Source organism: Chenopodium quinoa, unplaced genomic scaffold, assembly GCF_001683475.1.
Source record: "Chenopodium quinoa cultivar QQ74 unplaced genomic scaffold, ASM168347v1, whole genome shotgun sequence".
NCBI classification, from domain to species: Eukaryota; Viridiplantae; Streptophyta; class Magnoliopsida; order Caryophyllales; family Amaranthaceae; genus Chenopodium; species Chenopodium quinoa.
The window spans coordinates 1,873,987-1,891,099 of NW_018744239.1; the positions used below are offsets into that span (position 1 = coordinate 1,873,987).

General features: G+C 44.1%; 1 pseudogene; it reads right to left on the minus strand.

Annotated features, from left to right (window-relative positions):
- Positions 1-278: 278 nt before the first annotated feature.
- On the minus strand, positions 279-16,729 carry LOC110694593 (annotated as a pseudogene).
- Positions 16,730-17,113: the final 384 nt, after the last annotated feature.

The following is a 17,113-nucleotide window of genomic DNA, read 5'->3' on the forward strand; positions in this document are numbered from 1 at the left end:
ACAATTAATAACGAGTAGATTTGGTTATTGGGCAGGTCGAGTCAAGGTCGGTGTGGGTCGGGTCAAAGAGGGTCACATTTTATGGGGTCAATATCGGGTCAAACCAATACGGATCGCGAGTCAATAGAGGGTTGATAATGGACGGGCCTACTTAAATATCAATTAAAATAAAAAAACATTTATTTATGACGAATCTAATGATATATTATATAATAACATTTATTTATTTTATAGAGGTGAAAAAAACAAGTCTACTATTGTATGTGAATAGTGCAAAAATCAAAGTGATACATTTTAAAAAAAAAAAACGAAAGGAGCGTTTTCTTTATCAATTAAATTGAAAAAAAACCTTATATTGACCCTACCCAATAAGGGTCCTATCCATTAAGAGCTCATTAAGCTTGACCCTGATCCTAATATCATTGGGCTACCCTACCCAATAACTAGCTTTAGTAACGAGCACACCCGGCATAAAAGTTATAGAAATACTCTTTGAAAAGTGTTATATGAGAGTTGAAAAGCTTAATGGCCACTAAAAAACTACCATCCCCATTTGAGCTTGGTGTAATGTAAGTTTGCCCCTCATATTTGATTCTATTAGTGCCCGTAAATTCAGGTGCACCCAATCCAAAATCAGCTTCATTAATAGGCAACTTAGCCCATGAATTTATTGCGAGGTTTGGACACATAGCATGTTGTGGCCGACGAGCAATAGCCGTTAGATCAGGATGTGATTCCACAAAATCAATGGCTGATCTCAAATATTCAACATTGTTCAATTTTTTAAGTGCCTCATGAATTTTACTTGCAGCATACCACAATGGTTTACGTGTGACATCTCTTGCCTTTTCTACACAAGCTGCGTGAAATAGGAGATTACCACAATACCCTTGTGGTAACTTCATATACTTTTGTAATCTTGACCGTCCATCAACTGGTATGTATAGTTTGACAATTTGATAATCGGTTAATCCACGTGCCATGCATGCAGTGCGCCACACATGCCCAGCTTGCACCTCAAATGTACTCAGCTTATAATCATCCACTATTTGTGACGTTGCTAGTAGATATTGTGTTCATTTGATCTTTAGTAAGCTTGAAGATACACTCCGTTGTTGGCACCAACTCACCTAATAGAAAATGATATACGTCACTTTTTTATACAAAAGTTATCAATTAATATATTGTTTAATTAGTATCCTTTCGCGTTTAAGTAAATACAGTAAAAAAGTTTCCTCTTTCTACGTATCTCATATAAAACTTTAATTGAAAATATCTTTATAATCAATAAGTTAAAATTATAATATTAATAAGCTATTTATTAAGACGATTATGACTATATATATTTAGTCTTGTATATATATAAATCACAAATATTAGTCAAATAAAATTATAACAATTGAATATTAATAAGGGGAAAATACAAGTTAATCTGCCAGATAAATAAATATTTGTTAATCTGATGGCATTTTTGTAAATATATTAAAAAGCAAGGTCATTTATTCAGTACTTTTGGTGAGCTGTCCAATTACTGTTTGCCTTTTGCTTTTACTGTTTGGTGAGGAAATTACACATGTACCCCTTAACTAGTATATGAAAAGACGCATATACCCCTCCACTAGTACATGAAAAGACAATTATACCCCAGATAAACAAATTTTGTTTATCTAGGGAATTGACCGGGTATGGCTAATCATTGAGACGATTATAATATTTATAACGTGACTATATTTAGTCTTATATATATATATATATAAATCAGAAATATTATTCAAAGTGAATAAGACAAATAGTGCAAAATGTCAAAACGTTTCATTAAACACGTTAGGAGTGGCAGGGCCAGCCCTTAGGGTGTGCGGCATTCGCAACCGCACAGGGCCCAAAATCGCTTGGGGCCTCAAAGTTTACAATTATATACAAAATTGTTGTACAAATTTCTAGTGTTATTGTTGTGGCTTAGTGGTGAGGATGGTGATACTAAGTCTTGTAGATACGCGGTTTGAGCCTTGCTTATGTACTTTTTTTTTCAGTTTTTATTTTTTTTTTTAATTTTTTTAAACTTTTCTTAATTTTAATTTAAATTTTATAATTTAAAGGTTTGGATATTCTTTCGATTTTCAAATACTTCGTCTGTGCTTTACTTTTCATTTTAGTCCTTTTTTTTTTTAATTCCATTCCTATATTTTGGAAGATTCTAACAATATTTATATTTTTTATCCCCAATAATGGTCCCTTGATTCAGTTTCATTTTTAGAAAATATTACCATTCTCTCTCCTCTTTACAATAACCCATAAATACTTTAATAACTTATTTTTATTTTTGCTTTTCAACATATTTTAATATCTTCAATAGTATTACAAAAATTACATATATTTCTTTATTTTAAACCTCTTCAACAAATAAATCATAGCAGAGCATTTAATAAAAAAAATGCAATATTATTATACGTTACTTAAAAAAAAAAAAGAGGGGGGCTCCAAATGTATCTCAATTGCACAGGGCCTCCATAATAATCCGTGGTTTATACACACGGGTGTACAATGCTCATCATACACCCGGATAAATAAAAAAAAAGGCGGAAAGAACATCTTGTGTTTCATAAAGAACATACTTGTATTTGACAAAGAACATGTTTGCATTTGACAAAAACATGCATTACCGAAGAACATAAAGATATAATAAAAAGAACGAGATAAAAACTTAATAAAATTTTCTGAAAAATTACACATTATTAACAGAAAAAATTTAGAGGTGATAAAAAATCGAGTAGAGCCGGGCCATATCATAATTTCTCGTGCCCAAACCCGTAGAAAAGTAGCGGGTTTTGGGCTTTTTTCGAACCCGGTTCGAGTTTTAACTAAAAATGCATTTTTAGGTTTGCCTAAACCCACCCTATTTCGGGCCGGATCGGGTCGGGAAGCGAGTCATGCCAATATTGATCAACTCTTAAAAAATCCTTACCAAAAATATCATTTCCCCAAAAAATAGTTTTCTATCTCTCCAAAAAAAAATTCAACTTCCCATAATAATTTAGTTTTTTTTTTACTCTAATATTATTTTCAATTAAAAATAATTTAAGATTTCAATATCAAATTTCAAAATAACATATGTTAAAAGAACATAATTTATATTGTAAAGTACATATAGTTAATACCTAAATAACACACTAATCAAACTCAAAGAATATATGATAATAAAAGTAATTTAAATATGACATATGATAATAAAAATAGAATTTGGACGTCATTACGACCTTAAAGAACATACACGCCAAATTCAAAGAACATACTTTGTATTGTTAAACCCCAAAAAAAATATATGTTTATCAACATATGTTAAATAACATAAGTTATAATGTAAAGAACATATAATTTTACTCAAAGAACACACTGATCACACTCAAAGAACATATTAAAGGTATGTTCTTTGTCAAACATAGGTATGTTCTTTATCAAACATTATATGTTCTTTCCGCCTTTTTTGTTTACCCGGATGCACCATGAACATGGTGCACCCGGGTGTATTATCTAATTTTCACTCCATAATAGTTGGGACGGCCCTGAGAGGAGTGGAGTATTAACATAATTTATTCATATATCAATAATGGTTAAATTAGGCATTAGGTGCTAACTCAAATTGTGCATATCATTCTGAAATGGTTAGAGTATCATTTAAAGGGCTGATTAGTTGATTATAGAAAAGAAAAAACATGAGCTTACCTTAAGGTTTGACATATTCTATTATGAAACCCCGTGGTTTCCTTAAATTCATTTTAATGCCTAACATCTTATGGTTTTGTAATTTAATTTCAACTGAAAAGCTATATTGTGTTTAATCTTAAAGCTTTCATACTTCGTATATATATTGATGTGTGCGTGTGTGCGCATTATTAGACAATAGTAAAAACGAGCTTGATAATCTGAAAAATCCGTCGGGGTTAAGGGTGGTAAGGGCGGCTCATACTCCAAGTGTCGAAACTTAACTTGGGGCGGGTCACGAGGAGCAACGTAAGTAGCCCTATCATGAACGGGATGAATATTGAGATCTAACCCCCTAGCTAATCTTGCCCATGTATTGAAAAATGGAAAGTGGGTAGATCCATCGCCGACATGGTGATGTGGTGCGAAGCCAATGCATACACTCCCGCATTTGAAGCGGGTGAGTTGCAGCATTAGTAGAGGGAACGATGAGAGCCCTACTGAGTAGTCGCATGTAGGGAATACCACCTCCCTGAGTTGAGAATCCGGCCTCAAGTAGTCACCAAAATCGGCAAGAGCTTGAGTTGATTCTGCCTCGATAAACAAGGCCCCCTTGGCATTGCAATCGATCTCATACCTTCCATTCTCATCGTTAAATTTTAACCTACCCGCTATTGGATAGAATGGCACTAAGACTTTACTAAGAGCCTCCTCCAAAATATTGGTGTTTGGGTCCAATTTAGTCCAATTGGGCCTAAGCACTAAATGATCCAATTAAAAGCCCAAGGTCAAGGTTCAACTCTCCAATTGTGCCAAAGTCAAAGGTCAGCCCACAAAGCAAGCCAATTGGGCTAAGGCCCAACCTCTCCATGTATGATGAGGTATAAAAGCCATCATATTGATACATTTAAAGGGGGATATTCATATTCTGATTCATATATTCATATTCTGGTTCATTCATATATTCGGATATATTCCATAAAAGCCTCAAGCAACAAACTCTCTTGCATAGTGTCTTCTTCTTACACATTGTACTGACTTTAGCATCGGAGGGGCCTTCCTCGGCAACACCCCCGAGGCTAGTTTACGTGTGTTTACTGTGCAGGAAATCTTCGGCCCAACATAACTTGGACCGAATCCAGCCTTCTCCATTTCAGCGGACCTTCGGCAAGGTCCCATTGTTTTCACCCGAAACAATTTGGCGCCGTCTGTGGGGAAGAATTTCAAAAATCTTTAAGCCAAATTCCTAACCAAGATCATCTTGCAAGGATCTTAGCAGCAATGGCTAAGAACCGCAAGAGCAAAAGCCTCCGTCAAGGAGCGGGCGAAAAGCCTAAAACCCCTACACCATCGCCCTCGCCGGACCGGAACTCTCCCAAGGGTGCCGGCTCGGAGGGAGGATCATACAAGGAGGATTCCCTATCTCCCGTAATTCATGACTCTCAATATAGGCCGGGCCACTCTCGGTCTAGCAGGGGTCAGTCCGATCATAGGACATATTCAGTGTCCCAAAGCCAACCATCGGCTGCGCGCCCTCATTCCCACACTCGGCCGAGGACCCCTTTGACGGGGCCCAGCTCGGAAGAGGTGGCAAGAGCGCTGGCAGTACTCATGGAGGCGATGAGGGCACAAAATATGCCACCACCTCGTGATCGAACTCCTCCACATACCCGACATCTGCGGAGGAAGTTAGACCATGATGGTGGGAAGCTTCCTTCCTTCCGGGAACTGGAAGAGTGGGAGGAGGATTCTTGGAAAAATGAAAAACAGAGGAAAAAGAACCCTCAATTTTTAAAAGGATCCTCATCCTCAAGACCAGAAGCGCATAAGAGCAGCAGCTCAGCTTCTCGGCCAGAATCTACTCACCGAGAACTTGAGACTGTTCGCAGAAGCGTCCTTGACCGACTCGGCGGCCAGGAACCGAGCGTGCGTAGTCGCCTCTCGTTCCCTGCAGCCGAGGCCCAGACTTCCCAGCCAGGGACGAAAACCACTCCTACCTCTCTAAGAGGGCGGAGCGCGGTCCCTTCGGCCAGGAACAAGGGCAAGGCCGTTATGCTACCCGCTAGTTCACCATTCGAGCAATGGATAATGGAAGAGCGCGTACCCACAGTTAAAATCCCTTCGCACATCACATATGACGGGATCACGGATCCGAAGGACCACGTGGCCTCGTATGAGACTCATATGCATCTTTGCCCCAGATCCGAGGCGACTTGGTGCAAATATTTCCCAACCACTCTCAAGGGGGTCGCGCAAGCGTGGATCTCCAAGGGAGTAAGGCAAGGCTCCGTAACAGGGTGGGATGATCTGTCCTCCAAGTTCAGGAGCAAGTTTTCCACGGCAAACCGCCGAGAGAAGACTACCGCAGAGCTCATGAGTCTGCAACAGGGGGAAACCGAAAGCCTCCGAGACTACCTGACCCGTTTCAGTAACGAGTCATCAAGCGTCTCCCAGCTGGACCAGGGGCTAGCCGTTTTCGCAATGCAGAATGGCCTTCAGCCAGGAAAGTTCCTAGACTTCATGGTCATGCATACCCCGCAGACTTTGGAGGAAGCTCTTAGTGCTTCGGATAAGTTCATCCGAGCCGAAGAATGGAACAAAGCGAAAACCCAACCTCAATCCGGGGGAGGGAAACAGAGGCAAATACCCTTGTCTGAAGGCCAAGGCCATAAGGCAAAGGGAAAGTCAAAGGCCCCGGAGCAATCTTTGGCCAACGACCCAAAGAAGGAAAGATTTGCCTCATACACAGGCAGATACGAGTCCTACACTCCGCTCTCTCTTCCACGCGCCAAAATTTACAGTGTGACGAAGGAGGAGCAGAGTTACCGAAAGCCGAGACCACTTCCAGAGTGGTATCAGCGAAAAAATAAAAATCAGTGGTGTGAGTTCCACGAGTCTTCGGGCCACAACACTGAGGAGTGTATCCAACTGAAGGACCAGATAGAGGACATGGTCCGGAAGGGATACTTGAAAAAATACATCGCGGATCACCGCGAGAAAAAAGAATCCGAGAGGTCAGCAAAGGACCCTCGACAGGACCTTGATTTTCCCCGGAAAAACAGTAAAAAGCCGGAGGGGAAATTCCCTCCGATCAATGTTATCTCGGGAGGAATATACTCTCGGAGGGAGCACAAGCGCCACCTTAGAGCTTTGACTCACCAGGTGAACAACGCTGACATTCAATCTCCCCAGTCGCCGGTGCCAAACATGACGTTCACAGCCGCCGACTGCCGGGGGATTACGTTCCCTCACGAGGATCCGATGGTGATCATCGCCACGGTGGCCAACCACGACGTCAGTAAGGTCCTTGTTGACGGTGGCAGTGGAGCAAACATTCTGTTCCGAAAGGCCTACAATCAAATTAAGCTGAAGCCCAAGCACCTTACGCCAGTACCCTATCCGGTATCCGGGTTCAATGGGGCTTCAACTTATCCAGATGGGAAGGTGACACTTCCTGTCACCATCGGTTGCGATGAGGCAGCCCGGAACGTCATGATTGAATTTTTGGTCATCGACGCTCCTTCAGTGTACAACGTGATTTTGGGGAGACCCATAATTCACGAGATCCAAGGGGTCGTCTCAACTTATCATCAGCTGATGATTTACGTCTCAGACGCCGGCTTCCCCGAAAGGATACAGGGCAACCAAAAGGACGCCCGAAGGTGCAACTACCTCAAGCCATCCAGTAGTCGCCCAGATGACGACAAGGATGAGGAGGAGAAAGAAAAAGAAAGAGAGCCAAGCACAAAAAAGCCGAAAGGCCTAAGTGCTTCGGCCCAAGGATCTGTACCCAGAGGTAAAGGGCCCGAAAGGGAAAAGGCTAGCTCCTCAGCTGAGCCGCAAGACTCAGAGAGCCAGCCGAAGAACAAAAAGACTGGGACACCTGCTGACATTGGCAGCAGGCCAGATTATGAAGAGTCCAATCCATCAGCAATGGACATGGACCAACAGACTGAAACAGTTGAGTTGGCCGAAGGAGACGCTGAGAAATGTGTAACAATCGGGATGGATCTTGATCCGAACACCCGTTGCGAACTTATTCAGCTCCTTCGGGATAACAGAGATGTGTTTGCTTTCTCGGCAGCTGATATGCCCGGGATAAGTTCAGACCTCATCTCCCATAAGCTTAATGTTGACCCGACGTGTCGACCAGTTAAGCAAAAGAAGCGGAATTACTCCGCCAATAAGAACCGAGACATCGCAGCCGAGGTCAAAAAATTATTGGAGGCAGGATTCATTGAACCTTGCCAATATCCAGAATGGCTGGCAAATGTGGTGATGGTTCAGAAGCCCAATGGTACCTGGAGGATGTGCGTTGACTTCACGGACCTAAATAAGGCTTGTCCAAAGGATTTCTATCCCTTGCCGAGAATCGATCAGCTAGTCGATTCGACAAGTGGCCATGCCTTGCTTAGCTTCATGGACGCATTCTCGGGGTATCATCAGATCTTTATGCACCCCGACGATCGAGCCAAGACAGCATTCGTCACGAACGCTGGGGTGTACAATTACAAAATGATGCCCTTCGGATTGAAAAATGCGGGGCAACCTATCAAAGGCTGGTGGATCAAGTTTTCGCCGATCAAAAGGGCCGAAACATGGAAGTCTATGTTGACGATTCGATCGTCAAAAGCAAAAAACTAGAGGACCATGTAAAGGACCTGGCTGAAACTTTCGCCACCTTGAGAAAGCATCAGATGAAGCTGAATCCGAAGAAGTGTGTCTTCGGCGTGAAGTCAGGGAAATTCCTGGGGTTCATGGTCAGCAAAAGGGGGATTGATGCCAATCCCTCTAAAGTCAAAGCGGCGCTCGACCTTCCTGAGCCGAAAACGAAGCGGGATGTTCAGCGGCTCACCGGAAGAATGGCAGCCCTCTCGAGGTTCATTTCCAGAGCTTCGGATAAGGGGTTACCTTTCTTCAAAGCCCTAAAACTCCCGAAAACAAAAGAGCTCGTTTGGGAGGAAGAGCAAAAAGACGCCTTTAAACAGCTTCGGGAGCATATGGCTCGACTCCCAACGCTGGCTAGCCCTGCTGAAGGAGAAACTTTATACCTATATGTGGCCGTTAGCCCGGCCATCATCAGCGCAGTATTGCTGAAGGAAGAGAGTAAGAGTCAGCAACCGATCTACTTCGTCAGTCATACACTAACGGATACCGAGACTCGCTACCCTCTACTCGAGAAAGTTGCTTTCGCGGTAGTAGTAGCTGCTCGGAAGCTGAGGCCCTATTTTGATTGCCATCAGATAGTGGTCTTAACTGATCAGCCGTTGGAAAAAGTTCTCGGCAAGGTTGAAAAATCTGGTAGGCTAGCCAAGTGGGCTTTTGAGCTCACCGAATTCAGCATCAGCTACCGTCCGAGGGCTGCCATTAAGGCTCAAGCCCTAGCGGATTTCTTGGCCGAATGCTCATACCAAGAAGCGCTAGACAGTGAAAAGAAAGTCTGGACCGTGTTTACGGATGGGTCTTCCACCGAAAACGGTTCGGGGGCAGGAGTAGTGATAACTTCTCCCGAAGGCAAATCCTTTGAGTATGCACTAAAGTTTTCTTTTAAGGCCTCGAACAATGAAGCCGAGTATGAGGCAGCAATCGCCGGCCTAAAATTGTGCATCTCCTTGGAAGCCGATCATGTCTGCTTAAAAACAGACTCTCAGCTAGTTGCATATCAGATCAGTGGCAGCTACGAGGCCAAAGAGCCCTCCATGATAGCTTATCTTGCCAAGATCAAATCAGTCATTGCAGAGCTGAAAACTTTTGAGGTTCAGCTGATCCCAAGGGGTCAGAATACTCAAGCCGATGCACTCTCCAAACTTGCTAGTTCATCTTTTACCGAGCTGAACAGGTCTGTATATGTAGAAGTGCGTCGAGAGAGAAGTGTCGACGAAGCACCTGAAGTGTGCTGCGCTGACCCAGAGCCTAGTTGGATGGACCCCATCCTAGCTTTCAAGCTTCGGGGAGAAACTCCCGAAGATAAAGCTTCGGCCTCCAAGATGAAGAGAACCAGTTCTAGGTTCATTGTCTTCAGGGGGGAACTTCTGAAAAAGTCCTTCTCAGCCCCATTGCTGAGATGCGTGGGGCCAACAGATGCAGATTATATCCTACGGGAGATTCACCTCGGCATCTGTGGGAACCACATTGGGGGAAGAACCTTAGCCCACAAGGCATTGAGGGCTGGATATTACTGGCCCACCATGATCGCAGATGCTAAGGAGCTGGTTCGGAAATGCGAAAAATGTCAAAAATATGCTCCAGTTATCCATCAGCCAGCAAGGGATCTTCAGCCGATCCTTAATCCACTCCCGTTTGCCCAATGGGGACTGGATATACTGGGACCGTTTCCAGAGGCTGTGTACCAGAAAAAATGGCTGATAGTTGGTGTCGACTACTTCAGTAAATGGATCGAGGCCGAAGCAGCCTCGAACATTACAGAGCAAACTGTCAGAAAATTTATCTGGCAGAATATTATCACTCGCTTTGGCATCCCGAGAGTATTTGTCTTCGATCATGGGAGGCAATTTGATAACTTACCGCTGAAGCGGTATACAGATCAGTTCGGCATCAGACTGGCATATTCAGCGGTATGCCACCCGCAAAGTAACGGACAAGCCGAGGCTGCAAATAAACAAATCTTTAATGCCCTCAAGAAGAGGGTGGAAGATCAAAAGTCCAAATGGCTAGAGGAGCTCCCTGGAACCCTTTGGTCCCTTCGGACAACTGAAAAAGAGGCAACGGGCCACTCGCCTTTTGAACTGGTGTATGGTGCCGAAGCCGTCCTTCCAGTGGAAATTGGCTCTGAGAGCCTTCGAGTGCACCACTTCTCGGCTGAGAATGAGCGACTGATGAGGGAATCTCTCGATTTCCTCGACGAAGTAAGAGACTCAGCCCGAGATAGAATGGCCGCCTATAAGCAGAGAATCAGCAAATTTTATAACCGAAGGGTCCATGCAAGGCCTCTCAAAATTGGAGACCTTGTCCTTCGGAATGCTGCTGCAGTTCAGAAAGGCCGAATCCATGGGAAACTCTCTGCTACATGGGAAGGACCTTATGAAATTTATGATGAGCTTCAGCCAGGGACATACCGACTTCGGAAGTTGGATGGAACTGAGTTGAAAAATCACTGGAACGCTGGTGTACTGAAAAAATACCATGTGTAAACCCTTCGGGGCAGAACAATCTTTGTAAGTACATTTTGAACTAATGAAAGGCCTTGGAGCCGCCATTTATATAAATGTCTACAACTTTTTATCCTTTCAAAATTTTCTTTGTTCTATCTACTCTTTAAGGGTTTTTTATTCAGCCTCGTCTGAAACCTTCGCCTTCGGGTAACTGGGTTTCAGATTGCTGACAAAACTCGTCTTTTTAAAGAACACTGGTCTTTCAGCTGAAGTCAAACTTCAGTAAGACTTGTTCTCCAAAGACATGAGTCCATGGACAATTCTGGGATATTGCCTTAACTAAGCCTTGTATCCCAGAGAGCCATTATCCGAAACATTGCCTTAAGTTGGCCCTGTGTTTCGGGTATCCATTTTTCAAAGATAGAAAGAAAATCAAGGATAACAGCAACAGTTGAAAATTTTTATATCAGCCTCGTCTGAAACCTTCGCCTTCGGGTAACTGGGTTTCAGATTGCTGACAAAACTCGTCTTTTTAAAAAAGAACACTGGTCTTTCAGCTGAAGTCAAACTTCAGTAAGACTTGTTCCAAAGAGGTTAGTCCATGGACCATTCTGGGATATTGCCTTAACTGAGCCTTGTATCCCAGAGAGCCATTATCCGAAACATTGCCTTAAGTTGGCCCTGTGTTTCGGATATGCGTCTTTTTAAAGAACACTGGTCTTTCAGCTGAAGTCAAACTTCAGTAAGACTTGTTCTCCAAAGACATTAGTCCATGGACAATTCTGGGATATTGCCTTAACTGAGCCTTGTATCCCAGAAAGCTAATATCCAAAGCATTGCCTTCAGTTGGCCCTGTGTTTCGGATATCCAACTTTCAGATGAAGTCAATCTTCAGTAAGACTTGTATCCCAGAAGCATTGCCTTCAGTTGGCCCTGTGTTTCGGATACCCATTTTGAAGAAGTGAAGAAATTGCTTATTCCGCTGAAGTCATACTTCAATTCCTGGGGGGCAAGAAGCACTCTCAGTGCAAGTATGTACGGCAGAATTGAAGAAACAGAAACAGTAAAGCATTCAAAAACAAAGCAACTGAAGAAAAGAACATCAGATATATAATTCATGCTCAAAAATTGAGCTACAAGTTCAATTTAACAGTATCGGCAGCCGCCCACAAGCGGAAAATAACAGCTGCCGAAATACGTACATAAGCAAAAAAAATAAACTGTTGTACGACAAGGCAAGCTGAAGCAAAAAACAAGGCAAAAAATTCAGAAAGCGGCAAGTCTAAAGTTAAGCACATGATGAACCGCAAGATTCTGAAGACGACTGCCCGAGTTCCTATGCTTCAGCCTGAGGATCAGACTGATCAGCGTTGAGCCCCATGGTGGCCTCAGCCCCAGCAGCAGAAGAAGCGGGCTTTGCACTCTGCCGAGCCTCCCTTTCCCTCTGTTCAGCTTCCAACTCCATTCTCTCAGCTTCCTCTTCGGCTTCCTCAGCCTTAAGGATTTCAGCTTCGGCTGGAGTTGCATACTTCATATGAGGGTCTTCGGGATTCTGGACCCACTCAGCACATTTAGACCAGTCCAGCTTCGGTTTAGCATGAAGGCAGACTCTTCGGCATACTCGGAACCCGTTTCTGAAACCCATCTCATATTCCTCTTGGGTATAGACACGGACTTTGAGTAAAGCCTCAGCATCAGCCAGCTTCTTCTGGGTCTCCTCCAAGTCTTCCTTGGATTTCTTCAGCTCATCAGCGAGCTTGGAGGATGAACCTTTCAGCTTATTCAGCTCCTGCTGAACTCGGGAAGCCTTTGTCTGAGCTTGGGCCACTTCGACTTTCTGGGTCATCAGTTGATCCTCAGCCTCATGGAGTTTAGCTCTTTGGGCTTCGACAGCAGCAGCAGCCTCTGAGAGTTGGACATCTTTGGCCTGGAGCAGCTCTTCAGCAGCCATTCGGCTGGCTTCAAGAGCCTCTAGACGTTGCTGCACTTCAGCTTGTGCAGCAGCTCCTTCCTGAATTCGGCTCTCAACAGCAGCCTTGAATTTGGAGACGTCCACTCCCATATGCTCCTGGAGGAATTTTTCCCCTTCCACCAGTGGGGGAAAAACTTCCTTCTCCATAGCGTCGCAGAAGGTTTTGAGGGCTTCAGCAGCTCTTTTCTCATACTCCTCACCCTTCTGCTGCTTCTCTTCAGCTGCTGCTTGCTTCAGCTTAGCAAGCTTTAATTCCTCTTCAGCCACCTTCTTGTCGTGCACAGCAGCGTCTACCCTATCTTGTAGGGTATCTATCAGCTCTACAGTGAGAGTCTGATTGTGCACGAACTGAAAACAGGAAGACAAAAAATAAATAATAAATAAATAAAAAATAAAAAAATATATAGAGCTGAATTTCAGAGGAAATGAAGACAAGGAAAATTACCTGCATCATCAGCAGTTGGTTAGACCTGGCTGGGTCAGGAACTGATCTGCTGGATTCGCCCATCCCAGCAGTGGCCTTCAGCGACCAGATCCTTGCCCTATCTACTTCGGACATGCCAGCAAAATCGCCGAAGTAGGCTGCAGCTCCTTCTCGGTTCTGACCCCATATGAGGTCCCAGATGTGGTCTGGGATTGGAATTCGGGGGGCCGAGAAACCCATTTCTCCAGATTGCAGAGTCTGGAAAGAAGGGAAGGATGACGATGGAGCTTGATTAGCTTTGGATGGCTCAGCATCATCCTTCTCAGAGGAGTCAATTACTATGACCTCCTCTTCTTCAGGGGTGAGGACGAAAGCCTCAACCTCTCTTGCGATGTCTGCCGTGAAGCCCTCAGCACTGGACATCACGGCATCCTTGTTTTCGTGCTCAGCAGCACTCTTCTTAATTTCTTCTTGGACCCCTCCCTTAGATTCGGGAGTTCTCTGATCCACCTCCATCTCAGGAGGTGGCGGAGGGGTCTTTTGAGGTGATTGGGGTGGTGGCTGGGGAACCCTCGGCGATCCGTTGCCTTCCTCGGGTTCCCTTATTGATACGCCGATGGTCATCGGCCTCCGCTGAAAGTCATGAGGGCCGATGATGGCCATCCTTCGGCGCCTTTTCAGAAGGGGCTGCTCGTCCATATCTGAGTCTGAAGACTCTCCTTGTATTTGGTCTTTGGGACGAACTGGAGCTTTCCCTTCTCTATGTCTGTTACTCTCTTCAGACTGTAACAGACAGGGGGAGGAAGAATGTGAGTAAAAAAAAAAAAGAAGAAAAGAAAAAAGAAAAAGTTAAGTCTGAAAGCTCACCGAGGTCTTCAGCAAAGCCTCGTTTTCTTCAGCTGCTCTAGCTGCAGCTTCGGCTTCAGCAGCTCTGGAGGACCCTTCTCCTCCTTCGCAAGCTTCGAGAACCCGTGCAACCTCTTCGGCTGTGCGGGCAGCTTCAGCTTCTTCGTCCAGCAGCTGAAACCAGGGGTCTCTCTTCTTCCACCAAGGCTTCTGCCTCTGATACAGAGCAACAGCCTCAATTTGGAAGTGGGAAGAGTCTAGATGAACTTCCCTATGCCTCGGCTCAGTGATAGACGGGGCCCGTTCAGTTACAACTCGTTCTCGGTTGACACCAAGACGAGCGTAGTTAATGCCAACGTTGGTCTCGTCCCGCTCTGAAAAAAGGAAAGGGGAAAGGTTAGCTCAGATAGGTTGGCACAACATAAAAAAGCGAAGCGAGAGAAGAAAAAGAGAGTTAAAAAGCCTCGGCCCCAGCCGAAGAAGCTTACCATCCTTAAACTTTCGGCTGAGGCCAACAGCTGCTAGCATGTTCTCTTGGAAAACGTAATGCGTATCGGGGAGCCAAGTCTCCGGGATATGCTGCATTCGGCCACTGCCCCCCCGGTTCGGCAGCTTGCCGAAGATATGTTGCTGATCCAGGTTCGGATCCGCCCCGTTATCTGCGGGGGGACCTAGACTTCCCACTTCGGGATCAGGCTCAGCGAGGTACCGGGGAGCGCTGAAGACGCAAGGGTGGCCCGGATCTGTGGGTGCCCTAACCCAAATCCATTGACCTCTCCAGTCCTTGTCTGAAGAGTCGTTTGGCCACATGGTTAGGTATTGGGGCCGGGACTCAATCCGGTACCACCCAGAACCATGGCTTCCGTGCCCACTTTGAATATTTGGCACTAGCCGATGGAGCTTTTTGAAGCAGTGCAGGTTCGGCACATACTTGAAGAACTTGCAGACCCATAAGTATGTCATCACCCTTCGGATGCTGGTGGGAGTTAACTGACATAGAGAGATGTTGTAATGGATCAGCAAGTCTCGGACGAATACGTCCAAAGGGAACCTCAGCCCGTACTGAAGCTGTCTCGTGTACACCCCCACATACCCCGGGGGTGGACGATGGATTCTATCGGATGCCGAGGGCATTCGGCACCAGTACCCATCAGCTTCAAAAATGCCGTAATGCAACTCAATTTGCTCGGCAAATCGATATTGATCGGCATTCTCCACCCACCATGAGTAGGGGCGGTTCTTTATCATGGCCGAAGCAACTTCGGCATTCTCCCATTCTGAAAACCCGGGGAGGATATCCCAAAGGACAGCGGGAACTTCATCATCCCGCCCAGAAGCGCTCGGCTCCTCCGTTCTCTGAGGAGGAGCCGAGGAAAGGGGAGTCGCCCTAATCCCTTCAGCAGGGTCAGACTCCGGCCTTTGTCCATTCCAGGTCCCAATCCTGTTCCTAGGATCGGGAATCGGCCTTGCTCTTCTTGGAGCACGGGCTCTACCTCTAACTCCTCTTGCCATTGATTATTTCGAAGAAAAAAGGTCGAAAGAAAAGGGGAAGGAATTCGAATTCGAAGAAAAATAAACTGAAATCAAAGGAATTTACCTTAATCTGAAGCGAAAGTTGCCGATTTACGAGTTCGTAGTGGCAAGTCTCAGTTTCTAAGCTTAATGCTCGGGGAATTTGCGAAGTTTTGATGCGGGTTCTTGGTTTCTCTCTCGAGAATTCTGGGTTTGTGTTGGTGAATAAGTGAGGAGAGATGACGCGCCTCTGTTTATATCTCCAGGTACGGGATACGAGGAGTCTGCGTTTTAATTTCTCTTAAATACTCCACTAAGTAACCGTTAAGCACATGATCTTGTGATTAAACTGCCCATTATCCGTCCAACTTCCACAATCATTAACCGTTGTTATCTCATTAATTACGGTTTAAATTCAATTTTTTGGATTAATTAACTCATTTACTTCCCTCCTTTTCTGAATTAAATCAAACCCGACCCGTCATCCTTCCAAATCGGGTCTGGGGGGCAAGTTGTTTGGGTCCAATTTAGTCCAATTGGGCCTAAGCACTAAATGATCCAATTAAAAGCCCAAGGTCAAGGTTCAACTCTCCAATTGTGCCAAAGTCAAAGGTCAGCCCACAAAGCAAGCCAATTGGGCTAAGGCCCAACCTCTCCATGTATGATGAGGTATAAAAGCCATCATATTGATACATTTAAAGGGGGATATTCATATTCTGATTCATATATTCATATTCTGGTTCATTCATATATTCGGATATATTCCATAAAAGCCTCAAGCAACAAACTCTCTTGCATAGTGTCTTCTTCTTACACATTGTACTGACTTTAGCATCGGAGGGGCCTTCCTCGGCAACACCCCCGAGGCTAGTTTACGTGTGTTTACTGTGCAGGAAATCTTCGGCCCAACATAACTTGGACCGAATCCAGCCTTCTCCATTTCAGCGGACCTTCGGCAAGGTCTCATTGTTTTCACCCGAAACAATTGGTATCAAAAAATTTAGAAGAAGATGTTGTATTATTGGGAGAATAGAGGTAAAGAATATTAGAGTGTGAGTAAGGTTGGCGTATGATCATGTCTAACTTTGATAGCCAAAGACTACCTTTTGGTGTCTCCTCAGCTGGACGCACCATGGTTGATTTCTTCACTTTTATGTTGCTCATTTTATTAGAAATATTGATGAATATACAATCACTCTTTAATTTGGTGCAAGGAGGTAAAAGTAAAAATAAATAAATTATAAGAGGTGATGAACTATATACGATACTTCATTGATTTATGGCTTCATAGGGTGTGGCTATTATATAGGCATATGACATAAACGAGTAAGAATTAAGAACACTAGCTAGCTTTATTTTATTTTACTTTATTTATTTAGGATGACTATTCAATGGCTATACTAAATTTGTAGCCATTGTAATTATATGTAATCCCAGTCCTTCAATTTTATAGAAGCAATTTCAGCCGTTCTTTTATATATTTCAATTGGAGAAAAAAAATTAAATAAGAAAACTGCAATATTGTTATTGTAAAACGAAGTTATGAAT